This window comes from Paramisgurnus dabryanus, chromosome 1 (assembly GCF_030506205.2).
Source record: "Paramisgurnus dabryanus chromosome 1, PD_genome_1.1, whole genome shotgun sequence".
Taxonomy (NCBI): Eukaryota; Metazoa; Chordata; class Actinopteri; order Cypriniformes; family Cobitidae; genus Paramisgurnus; species Paramisgurnus dabryanus.
In genome coordinates this window covers 76,328,928-76,341,702 of record NC_133337.1, presented here as the reverse complement: position 1 = coordinate 76,341,702, position 12,775 = coordinate 76,328,928, and the positions used below count along the sequence as shown (strand labels likewise).

At 40.3% G+C, this 12,775-nt stretch overlaps 1 long non-coding RNA gene across 1 annotated transcript; it reads right to left on the bottom strand.

Annotated features, from left to right (window-relative positions):
• Window positions 1–3,438: 3,438 nt before the first annotated feature.
• LOC135734467 (uncharacterized) lies at window positions 3,439–9,976 on the bottom strand. Its single transcript, XR_010527343.2, has 4 exons — window positions 9,414–9,976; window positions 8,546–8,871; window positions 8,360–8,463; window positions 3,439–3,778 (listed from the first exon to the last, which is right to left on the bottom strand). It is a non-coding gene; the product is annotated as an uncharacterized lncRNA (long non-coding RNA).
• Window positions 9,977–12,775: the final 2,799 nt, after the last annotated feature.

Here is a 12,775-nt window from a genome sequence, read left to right as displayed (position 1 = left end):
CTACTGAAAAGATAAACCTTTAATGTTGAAAATTGGTGTGCGTGTAAAAAAAGTGTGTCTGAGTGGGAAGGGGGTGGTGGTGATGTCGGGGTGGAGTCGGTGTTGAGTGGGGCAGGGGGGCATATTCAACATATCCAAATTCTTCTCTCTTTGAAGGGCACATTCTGCGTTATAAACTAATTCAGTAATAAAAACGATAAGAGGCAAGAACCGAAACAAAATCAATGCTAATTTTGTTTCTCGCTCATGTTGTTTATGCAAGTACACTGCTATAAGTATGAACAGTTTAGCAGAAGTAGTGAAAATGGCAATGCATTACAGCACACATAAGGCTCCTGAAATAATCATGCACTTCAAGAGCGAGGATGGCTCCTCATCTTCCTCCGAGGATTCTGAGGTCGACACGGAGGCCTCAGAGGTGGAAGTAGACCAGCTGGAGTCTAATTCATTAGAGGGATCTTCAGAAGACTTGTCAGAAGGTAAGAGCGGAGAGGAGATGGATGAAGTGGCGGCAGGATGGACGTCAAATATTGAAAAATCTCCTGGTCTCCCACAAACATGGAGACGCTCCCTTACTTCCCAGCAGCCAGAGATTTGATCCCAGGGCTCACACACGCCACTGCCCGAATCAGTGCACTGACTTCAAGCTTTTCATTGATTCTGATGCATGAAATCCTGCAGCATATTGGGGCCATGACAAACCTACATGATAGACAGTCATAGACTGGAGAGATCTTGAGACAGAGAAACTGCAGGCTTATGTGGGCCTGCTCCTTCTGACCGGTGTTTACAGATAAAAAATGAATCAGCCCTCAGTCTCTGGAGTGAGAAAGCAGGACAGGTCACTATCTGGGCTACGATGTCCCACAAAAGGTTTCACGACATCAGCCGAACACTGTGGTTCGATTAATGTTAACATATTGGCATTTAAAGGGTTAAAATTTCCACAAATGTAATTAATATTTGACATATATGTTTCAGGAAGAAGTAGTGTTAAAACATTTAATAGTTTAAAGTGGAAAAAATTATTGATGTATGATATTTTTAGAGCAGTTTTGGGGAAGGTGTCATTTTGGCCTTAGGATCATTTTGGCCTTAGGAAGTGTGAGTTTTGTATAAAATCTGACCCTGTTAAAAAAATAACAATGCATCGAAATCAATGTTGCTACCAATCTTTGACCCATCCTAGGGTCTAATAATAATTATAATCAAATGGTAGTTCAAATGTTTTTTTTGGGGGAAAATATTTAGTTTATTTGTTTTTTTTTTCTGTTAAAAAACATGGGTTAATGTAAACAAACTGGCATGTAAAGGGTAAAAATGTCCACAAATTTAATTAATATTTCATATGTATGTTTCAGGCAGAAGTAGTTCTAAAAGACTGAATCGTTTAAAGTGGAAAAAAATATTGACATATGATATTTTTAGAGCAATTTTTAGGAAGGTGTCATTTTGTGGCCTTAGGAAAACTTAAGGAAGTTTTTTATAAAATCTGACCTTGTTCAAAAAATAACAATGCATTAAAATCAATGTTGCTACCAATCTTTGACCCATCCTAGGGTATAATAATAATAATAATAACATGGTGGTTCAAATGTGTTTTTTGGAAAATATTTAGTTTTTTTGTTTTTTTTTCTGTAAAAAAAATGTTAATGTAAGCAAACAGGCATATAAAGGGTTAAAATTTCCACAAATTTAATTAATATTTGATATCTATGTTTCAGGCAGAAGTAGTTCTAAAAGACTGCATCATTTAAAATGAACAACAATATTGACGTATGATATTTTTAGAGCAATTTTGGGAAGGTGTCATTTTGTGGCCTTAGGAAGTTTTTTAAAGGAACTCTTGAGGGTTAATGTACAAAAACCTTACGACAAACGAGAAACGTTCTAACGGAAGCCTTCAGTCAAGCAGGATTAAAAAGAGGATGAGAAACGTGCAAAATATACAAAATACAGTATATACAGTTATGTCATTAATAACTACTGCTTTTAAAAGGACTTTTAAGTTATTGTTTTTGTTTCATTTTCAAAGTTTGATACATTGTGCATAATGACATACTTGGAAAAAGGGATAATTCAACAATAATTTATAATTGTATATCTTTTATTAATTTTATGAAATACATTCAACTATATTTCAATGCACATTTAGGCCCTGAACAAAAAACAACTCGCGAGGGGAGGACTAGGGATTAACCCTTAATTAACTTTAAAGAGCACCAATTATGCTAATAAATTAGCACGTTAGCACGTTATTGTAATATCCCATAGTACATACATGTTATTAAAACTTGAACTAATGCACTGTGAGTCTTATAAATTGCTTACATACCTCACCGATTTCTGCATGTCTGGAAAACGCTCGGATTTAGTTCCTGTCTCCGCCTCCCAAAATGTCTAGTGTATTCGGATTGGTCAGATGACTACTCAACTGTTATTGGTCAACTGGGTTCGGCGTGTGTTTGAAAGGTTACGCCCCTGACTACGCGTGGGTTTTCCGGTTCTGACTGAGAGTCACAGGCAACGTAAACAAGCGCTGTATTTCTCTATAAACGATGGTGTCTGTACTGCCTTACCACTTCAATCTCGATCCAGAGAGTTCAGACGGCCGTTACGATATAAACGATCTCCGTCAATGAACGCGATTGGATTTAACTTTTTTAGGTGTCCTTAGCTCTGCCAGAATGCTAAACGAAGACGAAAATGTGTTGCAAAGACATTCAAAAGGTAATTATAACGTACTACATTACTTTGCAAACTATATGGAAACACCAAATGTAGTACATAGAAAGTATTTTTTGAAATGATTATAAAACTATTTCACTTATTAACATTATTTTACTATAGTAAACTTTATTATAAAAGACCGCTTACACACTATATTACTGTGCAAACTATATGGAAACACCAAATGTAGCACATAGAAAGTATTTGTTGAAATGATTATAAAACTATTTCATTTGTTAACATTATTTTACTATAGTAAACTTTATTATAAAAGACTGTTACATACTATATCACTGTGCAAACTATATGGAAACACCAAATGTAGCACAAAGAAAGTATTAATTGAAATGAATGTTCTACATTATTTCACTATGGTAAAGTTTATTATGAAAGAATGCTTACTTATAAGTGCTATGTTTTTACTTATTAGGTTTTAAGGAGAATGCAACAGGTTCCAGGGCTTCTTACCTGCGTGATTCATCATCCAGGTTTTGCACAAATTGTCTAAATCCCTACACACAGAACATTTATTGTACCGACTATAAGCCTTTGAGGCGCAGGACTAGATTAAGTTTTATTACATTTTTAAACCAATAACACTAAAGTATCATTATAGTAACAAAGTACCCAAAAGAACAAAAGATGTAACTTTAAAGAAAATATAATAGTCAGTCAAAAGTTTTTTTTATTTATTACAAATATATATTTAAATGTTAAACAATATACAAATAAACATACTTTAGTAACCATATTGTGCTCTTGTTTCAAAAATTGTTCAATTCATTTCTTACAGCTATCTATTCAGATAAATGGCATATCAAAGCTTTGTCAGCTGGTGCTATTTAAGACGACACTATAAGGTTATCATCCTGCCGTGTGTTGTTCTCCAGATACGCTTGGAGCTTCCTGATCAGATCGGTCACAATTTTGGCTTTCGACGACCCCTGCACTGAAGATGGCATGCAATCACGTCCTCCTTTGAAGGTCTCTCAAACTGTGATGCCAGGTCCATTGGAATCGGGGCTTCCTTCAGCTTATCTTCAAATACCTCATCAAATACAAGCCTGATCACATCCTCCACATAACTGTAGAAATATTGCAGTCAATAAATCTTTTGTTTTGATCATTTATTTCCCTGCTTCATACATTAAGTTTTTAATTATGAATGTATTTGAAATAAAACATTACTGCTTACGGTGTGAGGACTCTGCCATAATCTGGTTTGGTAATTATATCTAGTTGTGTATGGCAGGGTCCTGACAGTACAATGTTTTGTGTGGGAGAGCGTGGTTTTGATATTGTCATATCAGACCACGTTTTTCCCATGTCTTGTGACTTTTCCCCGCTCCCTTGTATTCTCTTGTCATTGTGTGTTATTTTTCCCCGCTCCCTTGCATTTTCCAGTCTTTGTCTTCTATGTCTTGTTTAGTCTAGTGTTCTGTTTTCATGTATGTATATTTGTATGTGTATGTGTGTGTATGTGTATGTATATATATATGTGTATATATATATGTATATATATATATATATATGTGTGTATATGTGTATATATATGTATGTATATGGCATCCATACATATATATGTATATGTGTATATTGTATGTATGTGTGTATATGTTTTTATATATTTGTATATATTTATATATATAAATATATTTATGGTTTTGTCTTGTTGGTACTGTGGTTGTCTTGTGTTTGTATGTGTTTTACAGGTTCACGTGTGCTTCCCTCACAGGTGTTCCTGTTCAGTGTGATTGCCTCCTCTCGTCTTCCTCACCTGTTGCTTGTTATCCTCTCGTCTGATCTGTGTATTTAATCCCTGTGTGTCTAGTGTGTCTTTGCAAGTCCGTTTGTCGATGTACTCGTCTGTACTTGTCCATGTACTCACTAGTTACTAGCTCTGCTAGTTTGAAGTCTTGTCTTGTCAATCTTTTGTCAGTTTTGCCCAGTTTATTGTTTTGTTTATTTGGCCACGCTAATCTGTGCTTTTGCTGCCCAGGATTTACTCTGAGACTCTGTGTTTTCTGACGGCTCCCTGGACTTTTGTCATCTGTTCAGGCTGCTGCTCTTTCTGCCGGCTATTTAGGACTGCCATTATTATCTGCAGCAGCGGACGCTCTCTGCGGCATTGCCGCTGTCCAGTAGGAGGGTCCTTCCCCACTGGAGCTGTCCAGCCTCTCCCGTCAGCACCACTAACACTCTGTCTCTCTCTCTCTGCCCGTCGCAGGATCTTTCCTCCTCGTCTGCCACGGGTGCCGGTTTGCCGGACTGTCTACGGATTTCCCTGTTGTGTCATTGTGGTCATAGACTTATTGTTGTACAGAATCTCTCCCACCGTTCGTCTGTCTGGCCGGAGCCCGAACGTGTGTGGTTCGTCGCCCCCAGTGTCTGTGTGTGTGCTCCTCGCCCCAGCCGTCTGTCTCGGAGTGGCCTTTGCGCCCAGACGTGCTTTTGTCTGTTTACATTCATTATCATTTAAATAAACATTTTCTGTTACTCTGCTCTGGGATCTCTCCGTGTGTTTATTCCTGACAGAACGGACTTGCCATAAATGGATCCCGCAGATACAGAATCTGGCTGTTCAGCGACCGCTCAGCTCTCCACTACTGCCCAGGAGGAGGATTCGGCTTTCACTGCCCACCGCAACCACCATGCCCGTTTACTCTTTGGCATGCGGCAGAGAGGAGCAGAGGTCCGGTCCTTCGCCTCCAAGTTCTTGGAGGAGGCTCGTCTTGCCGGTCTTAGCGGGAACGAGCTAAAAGTCATCTTCTATGCCTGTCTCGATGAGCCTCTCAAATCCAGTGAGGTGGAGTTGCTCAAGCCCTTAGACTTCGTTGACATGGTGAGCTACGTCATGAACAAGCCCGAACCCAAGTCCAGACCTCTGTCACCTGTCCCAGAGGGCCGCGTTGTCGGGAGGATGGTCCTGGAGAGCTCAGCACCCACCACATCTAGCTCCATAAGCTCCGCCCCGCCAGCCAGCCTTCGGGGTAGTCGTCTGGCGATAAGGGGAAGGGGTATTCAGACCGGGGCGATCAGGTTGGGGAGGTCGACTTTCATCTCTCCACCGCCGGAGCCTACGCCCGCACCCGATCTCCTTCCTGCATTACCGGTCTCCGGACGGAGGAAGAAGAGGAAGAAGGACTCCTCCGCTCTTCAACCAGTTACCACTCCTCAGTTTTCTGAGAAGCAGCAGCCCCTGCCGTCTGCGCAGCCTCCGCTGCAGCCCCTGCCGTCTGCGCAGCCTCCGCTGCAGCCCCTGCCGTCTGCGCAGCCTCCGCCGCAGCCCCTGCCGTCTGCGCAGCCTCCGCCGCAGCCCCTGCCGTCTGCGCAGCCTCCGCTGCAGCCCCTGCCGTCTGCGCAGCCTCCGCTGCAGCCCCTGACGTCTGCGCAGCCTCCGCTGCAGCCCCTGACGTCTGCGCAGCCTCCGCTGCAGCCCCTGACGTCTGCGCAGCCCACAGCAGCAGCCTTTATCTCTGTCCCGTCTCCGCTGCCGTCCGCAGCGGCCCCTGTCACTGTCCCTGTCTTGTCTCCGCTGCCGTCCGCAGCCTCCTCTGTCAAGGTCCCTGTCTCGTCTCTGCAGCCGCCCGCTGCACCCCCTGTCATAGACTCTGTATCGTCTCTGCAGTCACCCGCTGCACCTCCTGTCGTTGTCCCTGCCTTGTCTCCGCTGCCGTCTGCAGCGGCTCCTGTGACTATTCCTGTCTCGCCTCCGCAGCCGTCAGCTGCGCCCCCTGTCACAGTCTCCATGTCGTCTTCGCTGCCGGACGCAGCGCCCCCTGTCAGTGTCACTGTCTCCATGTCGTCTCCGCCGCCGGATGCGGCGCCCCCTGTCATTGTCCCTGCCTCGTCTCCGCTGTCGTCTGCAGCGGCTCCTGTGACTGTTCCTGTGTTGTCTCCGCTGCCGGCCACAGCGCCCCCTGTCATGTTTCCTGTTTCCCCTCCGCCTGTCAACCCTGACCTAGTTGTTCCTGCCTTGCCCCAAGCTGTTTCCTCCCCACGGAACCCTGTTAGGCCTGCCCGGCCTCCACGTACCCAACCCTCAGCTACTCCCCGGGGTCAGAAGGCTCGCCCAGTTCCCAGTCCCATCCCTCCTCCTGTGAACGTTGTTGTTCCCCCGCCCCCCCTCCCTTGTTTGTTCTTGTTGTCCCACCCGAATCCTCTAGTTGTCCTGTCTTGTCTTCCCTTGTTAGTGTTTGTCATGTTTTCGTGGGTGCTGTCCAGTGTCCAGTCTGTCTTGTCCTGTGTCTCTCCTTGAGGGCCGCCAGGTGGCGTCCCTTGAGGGGAGGGTCCTGTGAGGACTCTGCCATAATCTGGTTTGGTAATTATATCTAGTTGTGTATGGCAGGGTCCTGACAGTACAATGTTTTGTGTGGGAGAGCGTGGTTTTGATATTGTCATATCAGACCACGTTTTTCCCATGTCTTGTGACTTTTCCCCGCTCCCTTGTATTCTCTTGTCATTGTGTGTTATTTTTCCCCGCTCCCTTGCATTTTCCAGTCTTTGTCTTCTATGTCTTGTTTAGTCTAGTGTTCTGTTTTCATGTATGTATATTTGTATGTGTATGTGTGTGTATGTGTATGTATATATATATGTGTATATATATATGTATATATATATATATGTGTGTATATGTGTATATATATGTATGTATATGGCATCCATACATATATATGTATATGTGTATATTGTATGTATGTGTGTATATGTTTTTATATATTTGTATATATTTATATATATAAATATATTTATGGTTTTGTCTTGTTGGTACTGTGGTTGTCTTGTGTTTGTATGTGTTTTACAGGTTCACGTGTGCTTCCCTCACAGGTGTTCCTGTTCAGTGTGATTGCCTCCTCTCGTCTTCCTCACCTGTTGCTTGTTATCCTCTCGTCTGATCTGTGTATTTAATCCCTGTGTGTCTAGTGTGTCTTTGCAAGTCCGTTTGTCGATGTACTCGTCTGTACTTGTCCATGTACTCACTAGTTACTAGCTCTGCTAGTTTGAAGTCTTGTCTTGTCAATCTTTTGTCAGTTTTGCCCAGTTTATTGTTTTGTTTATTTGGCCACGCTAATCTGTGCTTTTGCTGCCCAGGATTTACTCTGAGACTCTGTGTTTTCTGACGGCTCCCTGGACTTTTGTCATCTGTTCAGGCTGCTGCTCTTTCTGCCGGCTATTTAGGACTGCCATTATTATCTGCAGCAGCGGACGCTCTCTGCGGCATTGCCGCTGTCCAGTAGGAGGGTCCTTCCCCACTGGAGCTGTCCAGCCTCTCCCGTCAGCACCACTAACACTCTGTCTCTCTCTCTCTGCCCGTCGCAGGATCTTTCCTCCTCGTCTGCCACGGGTGCCGGTTTGCCGGACTGTCTACGGATTTCCCTGTTGTGTCATTGTGGTCATAGACTTATTGTTGTACAGAATCTCTCCCACCGTTCGTCTGTCTGGCCGGAGCCCGAACGTGTGTGGTTCGTCGCCCCCAGTGTCTGTGTGTGTGCTCCTCGCCCCAGCCGTCTGTCTCGGAGTGGCCTTTGCGCCCAGACGTGCTTTTGTCTGTTTACATTCATTATCATTTAAATAAACATTTTCTGTTACTCTGCTCTGGGATCTCTCCGTGTGTTTATTCCTGACATACGGTATGTCACTTGTGTGTTTTGGGAACATAGCCTTGTACTTTCCCTCTCCTGCTTTTGTTACGGCTTGGTGACATTGTAATGGATGGCTGCAAGGTACAAATACCTGTAAAATATAAACAAGCAATTAATTTATTGTAAAAGTAAATACTACTTTATTTAACAAAGTTACTAAAATACTTAAATACCTGCACAGCATTCCAATAAATGAGAAAATCAATTTTTTTTTGCTGCAAATCTGAAATCTCAGGCTACGGACAGCAAAGGCATCCACTGATGATGGTGATGGAAACATTATGAAACGATGATACTGCCTGGGTTCCTATTATTATGCAGAGAAAAAAAACTTTGTCATCATCAGTTATACATTTAAGACTGGTAGTGGTTTCACTAGCTAAATACATCATATGTGTTACACATCTTTGCTCCTCATATGCCAGTCTGACTCCTTGTACTGTGTGTTATGATGTTGCATGTTTGCATACAGTGTAGAAGGATGTGTCCAGCTGCGAATCTAGGATATAGACAAATAAAACAAACATGTATTCAGTCAAAAAGACATATTATAACAATAGAGTACAACGACTATAAATCGTTAGACTATTCATTAAAACGTAAATGTATTACATATTACATGGCCCAACATTAGCAACACACATTATGTGTTTACTTCGTTTCAAAATCTAAGAAAGCTTCAAGTAAATACAACAGTAAAATACATATAACTTTAAAAAAATCATCTGTACTTAGAGTTTCTTGAGTTTGATCATGAGAACACATTTTACTGGTAACAGTTTAGCTGGCATTTGTATTTGTATTTAGCTTAGCAACTTAGCAAGTTTGTAAACATGTCTAAACCAACATCGATAAAAAAAAACGATAGTCTGCATAATTCAACATACACGTGTGTAAATATGGTACATTGTTTATGAAATACAGTATTACAAAACAAGACAATTAGCTTGCAAGCTTAGCTCTACACGCACATTATGTTAATCTCCGGTTACCGGTTACGTAACGTACAGTAAAAGGCAAATAATAAACGTGAATACTTACAGCCTGTGATCCAGAAGTGCACAGTAATCCAACTTTCAAGAGGAGACGTCGCGCAAATCCAGCTTCGGTTCATGAGAAGCAGTTTTTGTGAAAACTCCGTGAACAACTTCTGACTGGATTTTTCCGGAACCGTATTAAACATGATGTCCTCTGTGGAAGTCCATAAAGTGCTATTTTGCCCTCGCATCTAAAGAGACAGCGTCTACTCAAGAGATTTAATCGCTTAAACAATGAAACAAGAGTTTGCAAACAGAGTCAAAGCAGGGACTCACAACCTCCGCCATTTTAGCTCTCTTGTGACTCGGCGCTCCCCACCCCCGTCTTTGAGGGCGTACCCAAGCAAAGCAGAGAGGGCTGAACTATGATAATGTTGGTCTTATCTACGTCACTAATCCCAGGAAGTAAACTGTTGCCTACAATCCGAGTGTTTTTTGTAGTCCTCGAACGTTAGAGACGATAACTCGCGTCATCGTTTTCTTTGAGGTATGTACTTTTTGAATATCGTTAGCATGTACTAATGCACACTTACACACAAAAGGATGTTTAAAAACGTGTATCCCATAATAGGTGCTCTTTAAGGAATTAACTTTAGTGTTTAGAATTCAGTTAAAAACCAAAAAAAGAATTCTGTGTGCTTTTTGTTAAAGTGCTTGTTTTTATTTAATGTATTTATTTATTCACTGGTGGTAGGGTTGGGGGATAATGAAGGGGAGGGGAGGTGAGGGGAGGGGGGGGGTTCGGCACATATGCTTGAACCACTACTGATTTGATGTAACGGGTGGAATAATTTTAACATGTCACCTGCAGTCCGGGTTAGGGTGGATTGCAGACTGCGGGTCTAAAAGCCAAGACTGTTTTGACTCGATTTGAGTGCCTAGCTCGATTTGAGTGTCTAGCTGGGTATGCGGTTTTACCTACTTCGTTTTTCTTATTTTACACTGTAAAAAATGTTTTGTGGCTTAGTAAATTTAACTAAATAAAATTAGTCAATTATATAAAAAAATAGGTTAAAACAAAAACTATTTTTGAGTACAAATAATGCAAAAATGTGAGTAATTCTAGATTAACACATTATTTAGTTAATTCCTAAATTTTATCATGTAAAATTTGTGAGAAGGAAATTAAATAATTATAAAAAAATAATAGGCTGTATTAACTTAAAAATATAGTGCATCATTTTTGCATCCACTTTTTAAAGTAAATTTTACATGGAATTTTTAGTAGGCCTAATTGCTTCTCCATGTAAAACTTACTAAAACATTGCAATTGCTTAAATTGCACAGGCTTAAATTCAATGTAAAACTTACTTTAAAAAAGTGTATGGAAAAATGATGCACTGTATTTTTTTTTAGTAAATCCAGCGTATAATTTTTTTCATATTATTTTTATCAATGTACTTAGTTTGTTTAAAACGGTCATATTTGTTATTAAAAATCATCAATATATGCTACGTAATAATAGCAAAAGAACTTATTTATTTTTCACTAAAATAGGAAAGTTTCTTCATGCCACAGTCATAATTTTGGCTAAATGCAGAATATGCGTGCCTATTCTACTTTTTGTAAAAAGCAAAAAGGATTAAGTGAAAATAATGAATCGATACTTGATAAATGGGTGACTTGTTCATTATTGTAATATAAAGAAATGCATTACATTTTTTAAAAACAAAGCCCGCCTTTTAATTTTTCTGACTAGAGCTGTGCGCCAGGCAAATTCCAAACGAGCAGGGCCGGGTTTCCCAAAAGCATCGCTAAGTAGATCGTAAAAACAATCTTAAAATTCATCTTAGAATTATGGGCCGTTTCCCAAAAGCTTTGTAGCTTAAGTAGCACTCGAAAATCATCGTAGAACTACGAGTGCTCTGGAGTAATCGTTAATTTATAAGTGCATCGTAAGACAGCAGTGTTACAAGGTCACCTGCAGGACAACCAGCAAATTGCACTCCTGCAATAACAATAATGTAATGTTTTAAATGTAGGCTATATTTATTTATTGGTTTTTTTTTTCTTTGTTTGTTTGTTTAAATTACTTTAATATAATATATTTAAAATTCAAACGAGAAATGAAATTTAAATGACTAAACATAAATTAATTAAGTAGGAAAACGTATTTGGTACAATTTTGGTCAAAGTTGGTACTAGCAAATTGATAAATGGTTCCTACCAATTGCTGCTATAATTCATCTAGGCTACAGTATAAAAATATTTTTTTGAAGGGTATGGCATCTGATTAAAGAAACCAAATAAATATTTACGGTACAATGCAATAATCCTTAATAATAAATAAACATAGATAATAAACAACAAATAAAAAGAAAAACTATATTATAAAATGCAGAAGGCATTGCGCAGTGGGACGAGTCCTAACTAAATATGAAAAAAGAATATTTCATGATGCACAAATGATTAAAACATTTAATAAGTCATTGAAAAATAATTAATAATATTTTTAAAAATATTAGCGCACATCGGCTGAAGATCATTAGCCTAAACAAGCTTCTGCTACAATTATGAGTCATTCAGTAAGTGACATTTCAGCACTTGACAAAGGGATAGCAACTCGTTAGTAGCACTTAAAACCCAGCTGCGAGCGATCGTTTTACCTTGTAGAAAGCGCTCTTGAGTGCTAAGTTCAATAGTTATAGGAAAACCCAGCCCAGGACCATTTCCGACAATAAAAAGCTCTGCAAAGTTAACTAAAACAACTGCAAAATTTACCTGTAGCCTACATTGGACTCGAAAGCTACGGCGAGCAGAACCTGGCATAAAATAAACAAAATTTCTAAAAGGAGTAGCGAAAAAATCATCTACCATATGCCTTACAATAACACATGAACAGAATGTTGGAAAATGACAAACGAGGTATCATTGCGATCGGCATAAACCAGTGAATCCAATTTCACAAAGAAAATGTATATCAGACAAAGTATTCAGAAGTTATAAGCAGTTCGATAAGAACTGTTATAGTTTACAACCCCTAGGTTCGGTCAATCCCGGCATAATACACATCGACAGATGCGGCATGAGCCAAGGAATCCGAAGACACCAAGATCATAATTTTCTGACAAACGATTCAGAAGTTATGCGCAAAAATAGCCTTTTTTCATATCTCATTACCCATAGGTGGCGCTGTCACCAAATTTGGCATGGACCCCCAGTTCATGGTCGACATGAAGTGTACCAAATTTCATCTCGATTGATCAAAGAATGATCGAGATACAGCTTCAGAACCAATTTGCGTCAATCTCGTTAAGTTCACGCATTAATTACTTTTGAATAAAGAAAAATATCAAAATTCTGTTCGGTCATTTCTATGCGGCTCACTCCAAAGATCACCTGTGCCAAATCTCATAAGAATTGAAC